This window comes from Mycteria americana, chromosome 2 (assembly GCF_035582795.1).
Source record: "Mycteria americana isolate JAX WOST 10 ecotype Jacksonville Zoo and Gardens chromosome 2, USCA_MyAme_1.0, whole genome shotgun sequence".
NCBI classification, from domain to species: Eukaryota; Metazoa; Chordata; class Aves; order Ciconiiformes; family Ciconiidae; genus Mycteria; species Mycteria americana.
In genome coordinates this window covers 39,917,065-39,926,249 of record NC_134366.1, presented here as the reverse complement: position 1 = coordinate 39,926,249, position 9,185 = coordinate 39,917,065, and positions in this window count along the sequence as shown.

Here is a 9,185-nt window from a genome sequence, read left to right as displayed (position 1 = left end):
GCATGTTTAGCTGATGAAAAGAGTAGCTAAAGTTTTGATTTTTTTTCCTTTTTAAATTCTAAGTAAAAAGAAATTCCATTTCTTATAGTTTCCTTCCAGAGTGGTTCCTGCTTCTTCAAAGTTTCCAGTTGCTGCCTGGATTGAAGCGCCTTATCTCTGAAAGCAGATCTGACAGCTCTCCCCCGTTCAGAGGCTTCAAGTTAACTGTGATCAACAGATGAGAACTAGTCGGTCCCTGACTTTGTTTCACACGTAACTACGGCACTCAGTCAGGAAGCACTTTGCCAGACATAATACAGAGCAATGTGTGTGTCTTTCTCTTGGTCCTAATGCCCTCACTGTTCTTGTCCTATCAAATCAAAACTTTGCAAAAGCTGTAAGAGGTGAAATATAAGAAGCAAAACGTTGTATTATAAAAGAAATCAAGGCACACCACGAATCGCTCTACTTCTGAATAGCTGTATTAAGCTAAGAATGCTCACAGCAAGAAGCAAGAATTTTATAAACTGAATAAAAGATGGAGTGCACATGATTTATTTAAGGTTAGATTTATTCATATGGTAATGTGCTAGCCGGAGTATATGGGTATATTTCATTTTCAATAAATATTTACAGCTGTGGGGATTTTAACACTGACATAAGGATGCCAAATTATCACCTGGCAGACTGAAGTTGTCTCCTCATCCATAAATTTGGTATTGCAGGGGAAGCAGCACTTCAAGTTTTCAATAGTCCAGGAATAACGTGTAGAAAGCCTGGGCTGGAACAACAACTACTGACACTGAAAGAAAACAACAAATTCTGTGATTAAAAGGGGAGCGCAGTCTCTGAGGTTTGTTTGCTAATATTGCTGGCACGGGTGCTAGTGGGCACAGACTCTGGCATTTTTTGCTGCGAGATGGATGCTTCTCCAATGGGAAAAGGGGTGAGACAGTCCGCGTGCTTAAGCATCACACGCCTCTTGGTCTGGCAGAGATCAGGTATGGATGTAACTCAGGTGTTACCAACCCTTTTGATGCTGGGGGCATGGGATGTGTTTTTTTGCATATCTTGTAATATTTGATGAGCAGAAAGCTTCAGCTGCAGGAGGCATGTGATTACTGGAGAACTTCCACGTTCACCTTTTGTTAAAAAGTACATTTCTAGACACTATAGGTAAAAGAAAAGCCTGAAGACATGAATGCAGTATACTCTAAAGGGAACCAAGCATTTATTTTTTTCCTTCTTCCCCATTACTTCCCTGTAAGATTTCTGTACAGCCTATGGTTCCTGGTAAACAGCTTCCAAAAAATTCAAAATGAGAGGACACCTACTTTCAAACTAAAGTGAGTCATGGCCTTCAAAAGGAAGGACTGGATAGAGCACCTTAAAATTGCTGGAGGCATGTAGTGTCTCTCGCTTCTGTGTATACTCCCCTAACCATCTTATACAGAATGCCTTGAGGTAGTGTGACCAGTCTGCTGTGTCTTGGCAGCTTCCTTACCTCAGCTGTTCTTTAAAAGATATAATATTGCTTTAATCGTATCCTGGGTAGAAGGAAGATTTAGCCAATATTTTGGTACTTCACCATTGTGTGTGTCTTCCTTTTTTAACTTAAATTCATAGAAAAGTAACATCCAAACCCACCTTCAGCCCTGAGAATCTTGCTCTTTATCCTACTTTTCATAGGGAAAAAAAAGTGTTGATGTTTTCAATTCAATAGGGAAGCAGCACACATTTGCATTTAAAAAATCTGAGTTCAAAAGCATTCATTTAAATAACAATATGTGTCAGCCACAGAAAGGCAAAATGAAATGGAAATGAAGAGACCTGTCCGAGGCACTCTGCAAAAAGCTGGCACCAGCGACTTGCAAAAGGTTCAGTTCCACAGAGTCCCATTATGAGGCATATGGAATAAAAGAAAATAAATGAAAAGGAGAAACTTAAGAGTGTGCAGAATAAATGGGAGAAAGTATTACTGGCTTTTTTTTTCTTTTTTTTACTTTTCTGATCTACCCAAGTATTTTGATTTAATTTAATTAATATTTTTGCCCTGGCTAAAATGTTATAACAGGATGCTGTAACAACTCTGATGAAGATAATTCTAGCCTGCAGTGGTAACTGCTGTATAAATTGTGTCCTGGTATGTTCTGTGTTGCTGAGCAAATCCACCTGGGTCTCTTGTGCAGCTATGTTTCAGCTACAGATGAAAAAAGACCCAATTAACAAATTTACAGCAATCTTTGCTACTTTTGGGACAGAGCTGATAGGTAACATTATCACTGAAACATATGTATATGGAATCTGGCCTTTGGATATATCCTGACCATTTTAACAAAGAAGAAATGAACAATTACAGAAGATACTTGAAGGCCAGTCTAGTCAATTAAATGTGCAAGTATAAAACATTGGGTGGCACACTTCCAGCAGCCTCCATTCCCTGGCCAGCATGGACCTCTCTTGTTGAAGCTTTCTCACAACCATCCCAGTTCTGCACAAGGAGCCTTCCTGAACCATCATGTGTCAACCAGTCTGTTTTCTAACCTCATCTCTTAAAAATGAGCCAGGAAAGCACTGTGGTTTTCCACTGCCAGCATACAAAAGAGAGATTGTCTTTCCAATGGATGAGTCCTTTGGTGTCTGAGAGGACATGTCTTGTTTCCAAAATGCACTTGAAGAATATCATCACTTTCTTATCACCTCCCCACCTGGAAGTCAAGAAGACCACATCCATGGTATTTTCTTTCTACCTGCGGTTACTAAAAAGCATGCTACAAAGCATGCTTCACTGGGACACAGAACAGGTTGCTCCCTCCTGCCAAGCTGTGTGGGAGTCTGTCTCCCCAGGCATCCTAGGACACATTCCTGTGCATCCTTTGATGGAAGAGGAAGGAGCACTGCATGTCCCGGGCTCCACCCTCAGGCCTAGAGCCACTGCCTTCTTCCCAGGTTCCAGTCTCTTGAGTGCTGCTTCATGCAGGTAGCCCATGAAAGTGGCTGCCCACAAAAGGTATTGTTGCCCTTGGACTGTTGTTCATACAGCAGACCCTAGAGCTTCCCAGGAGTGGAACTCTCTGTTCCCACTGTTCTCTTTCCCACTGGAAACCAGTGGGAGAAGAACATGTTACAAGCTGTGCCAAATACATCAACAATTGCTCCAGAAAGGGCCAGCCTCTGGTGCCAATATTGACCAGTGCCAATATTGTGTTGTCTTTCCTGCTGGTCAACCCATGCAAGTGCTGAAAGACTTAGGCTCCTAACCAGTCCTGCTCAGGCAGACCCGGTTCTGGAAGGTATACATACCTTCAGTAAATACGAACTCAAGCCGTATTGACTCTTCCATTCTTTAATGCTTGCTTGTGCCTCTGATTGATGAGGAAGAAAATATTCACCATCCTTCACTGTTTTCAAATTTTGCTCACTAATTGCCAAGAGCTAGAACACAAAATCAAATCTAGGTCTTATTATTAATTTGAAAAGTATTAGGAAACATAGTTGCCTTGTCCAGAGTAATAAACATTTCATTCACTGTGGTGTAGCTGTTTGTACTTACCCTTTTCCCCCCACCTCCTTTTGGCTTGCGTTTTTGTCCAAACCATTCCACATCACATACTTGTTAAATATTATGTGACATGTTATGTTATCCGTACGTGAAGAAACAACACATACTTTCACTGTGCAGAGCCTGTATTTAACTGCCAGGAAAATAACAAAGAAAGAACAAAACCAAGGCTGGATGGAGGAAAGAGCGTGTGAACAGGTTGTTACTTACTCTTTAATAAACATCTTGGATTGATTTACACTCCTATGCCAAAAGCAGATGTGCCACCTTCCATTTAAAGACTCAACACATAGCAGCACTCGTGGTTTCATAGCTGCATGTATTACATGCCACAGCTCTTCATACGTTTTAACAATGGCTTTATTTGCACAGATGTGAAGAAAGTCAGTGCATAAAATGAGACTGATTACATGGTGCACAGGATTTATGGTGGTTTTATAATCAAGTTACTTTCCCCATTCTTCCCAGGATACAATAAGAAATACATATTTTTAGATTATCACAAGATATACTTTATTTGCAGGTGTTGTAGATGCTTTGTGTACTTGGCATTGCATCAAATATTGTTCATTCAATGACATTTTCTAATAGCAAGTTAATAATTAATTAGAACAAGATTCAGTGGAACTTGGTTTTGGAGGCTACCAAAGCTTGATAAAATCTGTCGATCACTGGCAGGGATTTTGACGCTAGCATTGTGATTTATAAGATGTTTGCCAACCTGTCAGTGAAGGAAATGCAGCTGAAATTCCATTTTTACAAGATTTCTGCTCATAAATCACGTGGCCAATGTAAAACGTAGCATGGAAGCCATGGACCTCTGCGCTGCTTTGCAAAAGCAGTTCTGTGGGCCTGAAGGTCAGCAGCACTTGATGGGAAGTAGAGGGAACATATCACAGGAGTGACAGCTTCTGGATTTACTGCACCACAGCCTCTGGCTAACTCAGAAGTGGTAGCTCTCAGGACTTAAAGGGCAGTAGTACGTACTCCGTGCCTTAAACCTAGCCTCTAACACAGCCTTAGACAGTTACCAGCTATCTGGGAGGGGTGAAACCTTTGATCATTATTAACCCACCTAGAAATGATACATCTCAAGCACTGTGGGCAATACACATCCTGTTGCTACTTCCTGCCTCTTGTAGTCAACCACTATTAATATCCTTAAGCTGGAGAGGGATCTGTATACCTTTAACCCCCAGTACGCCAACCCAAGGTAACCTGAATCCAGCTCTAAACTGGTTGGGACTATTTTAGCGTCAACATCCTTCACTAGAAAATCATCCCACGTTGCCCATAAAATCTAACCCACCATTAAAGACAGCGGGGCAGGTTCTTAGCTGGCTCTAAATTGCTGTAGCTGCACAGGTGGAAATGGAAATAAGGTGGTTCACTCTTTTGGAGTGGCTGGCCTGGCCTCTTTGGCTTTAAAAATGAAACTAATGAGGTAAGGGAAATTGATCCCTCATGTAATATCAACAACATCAGTAGAGCTCCTTCAGGGATAAATTCAGCCCCACAGGTGGAAGGTCACAAGAAGGAAATCTCCACCACGGGTTCCCCCTGGGGAACTCTGCCTGTAGAGTTTCATCTGTGGTTGGAAATTTACTTTACTTCACAGAACAGGCCATGAAACCATTTGCAAACAGAGCATCTCTAGAAATCTGAGTGATACTAAAGACACCCACAGCAAAGCCTTTTTTCCTTACCAAGTACTCTTTCCCTGGTGGGCAGCTCTAACTTCACATCTCCTCTATTTCTTTCTGCATATACAGGAGATACATAAACAGTGTATGCTTCCCAGAAACTTTAAATACAGACAGCATTTAAAAGTCACAATATTCATATGGAGAGGCTGTCCCCATAATAAGTATTTTTAGTTAAAATGGTGTTTAAGCTAAGTGAAAAGAAAAAGCTTTAAATAGTTCTTGCATCTCTTGACACACTAAAGTATTGAGTGACGTGCAGTTACACAACTGATGGCAGCTGTTTTCAACGCAAGGGTGATCCACATCACCTAAGCTGGAAATTACCTTTTTTTTTTCCTAAATAGTTACATATTTGCATGTGCTTGGTATAGTAAATAGCTGCTCTTCAGATACCTGCTGAATATTAGGGGTTTGATTTATCAGGGAAGTTGGCAGAGAGTATCATAGTTGTGAAAAGCCTGATGAGAAGACAATATTTAATGACAAGGTGAAGAGCAAACGATTTCACTGTTGCTGGGGTGGGTTAAGAGCTGAGAAAAGCCCAAATTAAGTCACTGCAGCTGTGCAGCTTAATGAGCTGCAGTTGGGGAGCAGGTGAGCATAAACTGAGAGCACAGAGAGCATATTTGGGAATGCTGTTATGATGGAAGGGCTGGAGTAAATGTGGGATGGATGTTTGAGGTAAGACTATAGTAGATATTATTTTTCTGTGCTTTCATTTTTAATATGAGGAAAATACAGAGAAAATGAAAGTAAGCTATGTTAACATCACAGGTATGAGTTGGACCTATGATTTCTCTCTGTATCTCCCAAACAAGACTTACATTCTTTAACTATTTTGTAAGAGGAATGTGGAAAATGCTAATTTTTGCAAGCCTGTTGCCTTTATTACTTTTTGTTTTTAAAGTATCAATTTTAAAAATACTTTGTATTCATAAGAATTAACACTGAAGTTCAGCTGTGTGTATGTAAAAGATAACTTTTAAGAATAAAGACCTAGATTCCTTCTCCCCCCACTCCCTGCCCTGTTAAAGTGCAGCTCATGATGGGATGGATATTCTATAAAATATGAAACGTTGTGTACTGATGTGGATCTTGCAAATGTTTGTTCAAGAATCCAAAACAAACCCTGTGCTTTTCTTTACATTTGTTTGGGATCATCGGTGTTCATGTAGGGTGAATAAAAGTTAAATGTAAAGTAGTATTGAAAAATGAAGCTGGGCTGTACGCCTAAGATGTTCTAGATAAACTAGGTTTAGCCTAAAGATACACATATGCACTGCCACTGATATCTGTGGGAGCTGTGTGTGTGGCCTACATATTTAAGAGCAGGATTGAATTTAAGGAGAAAGAAAGGAAATGTGTGTGGGTATGTATGTGTATAGAACTTCAGTCTGTGTATATACTATATATATGTGTGTTTGTGTATATATGACAATATAAATATATAAAATAAAAAAAACTTGGTCTGCTCCCATGGCTCATGCATCCATTCCCACCTGGATTATCCTACCATCCTGTCCTGTGTGCTCTGTTTTGTTTGTGGCAGGGTGACTAAAGAAAGGAGTAAACCAACTGCTGAAGATACTTCCTTTCTTGCTATTTTTTTTTTTTTTAACTGGAATAGATAAAAACTCTTATTCTCATCCCTCTAGCAGTATAGAACTGAATTCTGTACAGCTGAATTAAGTATATAGTTTTAATTTGTTAATATACTTTTAAAACTTGCTATCTGTATACATTTTTGGTTAACACTGATGCTCTGGGAAGTTGCTCAGTAATGGCTGGAACTTAGAGCACAATTTAAAGCAAATTCTCCAGCAGAAGCAGCCCTGCTTCCATGTTGTGACAGTCACTGTGAGTCCTGGTTTGGTTTGGATCAGCTCTTTTCTCCTGTCTTAAAATAGGAGACCCAACAACCTTACTTCAGGAAACCTGCTGAGGGACATGAGACCCCTTGGTTTACTGTCTCATGGAAATATCTTCATGTTGGCAAGCCATTAAAAAGAATAACAGGGTGGAAGAAAGTGGCAAGACAACAGAGATATGTGTTAATTTACTAGATTCCCTACACAAGTCTACGTTTCCAAAGGAACCCTTCTGGTAGAAAGGAAAAAGAGCGTCCTTTCCAAACATAGCCTTTGAAGGAGGTGAAGCATGCAGCTACAAGGGACACTTGCTACAAGAAAAGCCTCCTCATATCTGTAGTTTGTAAGAGTTGTCTGCATGATTTTCTGAGCTTTCTTCTATTCTTAACGGAAACTTAGGCAGGAATGGGGATTTTGGAAACTAAGTTATAAGAAATAGGATTGTCATAACAATAGGTTAAATCTCTAAAACTTCTGGTTTCTTGGTAGCTTAGGAAAGGGGCAAAGGTGGTGGAAGGTACAGGCTGTGGTCACTTCTGACTCTCAAAAACCAAGACGCAATAGGAATAGACACAACCTATTTTATTGCTCTGATCACAAGCAAGACAGATCTTTGATAGACATTGATTAATCTTTTAAAAGATATGCCTGCAAAAATATCATCCCGGTTGTAAAGGTCATTGAGGCAGGGATTTCTGACTGTCAAATGCCAGGAAAACTACTGTCATTCACCAGACTCTGGATGTGCTTTGAGCTGCACAAGAACACAAACTGAGATATGTGACTGATTATTCCAGTTCATTTTCTCTGTGTTTGTGACTGAAGTAAAAGTTTGTTTCTCTTCTCTTACTTAATTGCTGCATATGGCACAAGACGATTGAGATTCTTCACTGACTCCTTTTCTCTTCATGTTAAGTCTTGATTTTTTTTTTTAAAATTTTTTTTCTGTTTAGGAAAAAGGCTCTCTAGGCATAGATGGGATGCTTGGTTTGTGGAGGTGGTTAGCAGATGTAGTCTGAGAAGCCAGTTGGCTGCTCAATGCTCACAGAAATTGAAACATGATAGAGCTGTTAAATGGGGATAAAAGGAAAGTTCAGGAGGCAGGCTTGTAGTTAGTGATTTGAACAAAGCCTTTTTTCAAGGTTCTTGAGTGCTTCTCAGAAATCATAGTCTTGGCCATACAACAGAGCCTGAAAATGCTAAGCAGACTATTTTGGTAGGAAGAGTACTGCTTTTAAAGGTGCATACCTGGAGACGACATCCTTTTTGGAAGAGCCTGGTGACTGTAGATTTATATCATGGTGTGGGTACTAGGAACCTGGGCTGTTCTTTTGCTAGCACTAACATTTCCATCAACAGCTTCAAAAGAATAAGATAATGTGAGTTTTGGGACGCTGTTTTGGGAAACAGTGATTCAGAGATTCTACATCAAAAGGGAAAGAGAGGGAGGAAATGTTTCAATAGAAGTTAAAAAACAGTCCTGCAGGCTTCTCAGGATTTTTCCTATGTAAAGAAAGTCATCATGCAGGGGAAGAAATCATCACTGGAATCATTGTGGGAGATTTCTGATCGGGGTCAAAGATGGTGAGAATTTGGCACTGCCACATCTGAACCCAAACCCACCAGTCCATGGCCTGGTCAAAAGTCTGGATCAGCATCTGACTCTGAACCTGGTCTGCTGGATCATCTCCATCTCTTAAGATGCTGCATCGCTTCTACCTTACAGTAAAGCTGTGTTCCCACACAGCTGCCTGGTTTATAGAAAGGCTGATCTATAGTCCTGAAGCATAAAAGAAGCTGTACACCAAAAGCTGGAAAAGTGGCCCACAATTTTAAGAGGAATTCTCCAAGCCAGAAAGTAAAGTGAGTGTGCATGTTCAGGGGGTACCGTTAGACTTCTGGAAACCATCACTCAGCAGGCATATGAGCAAAAATAACAAGTCTTTATAGTGGTTTTAATAAAGTGCACATTATAGCACCTTTCATCTTCAAAGAATGAACCAAATTTATTGTTGGTATAAACCCACTGGGACCAATGAAGTTGAAGAGGGGGGTGCAGTTACCCCTTTA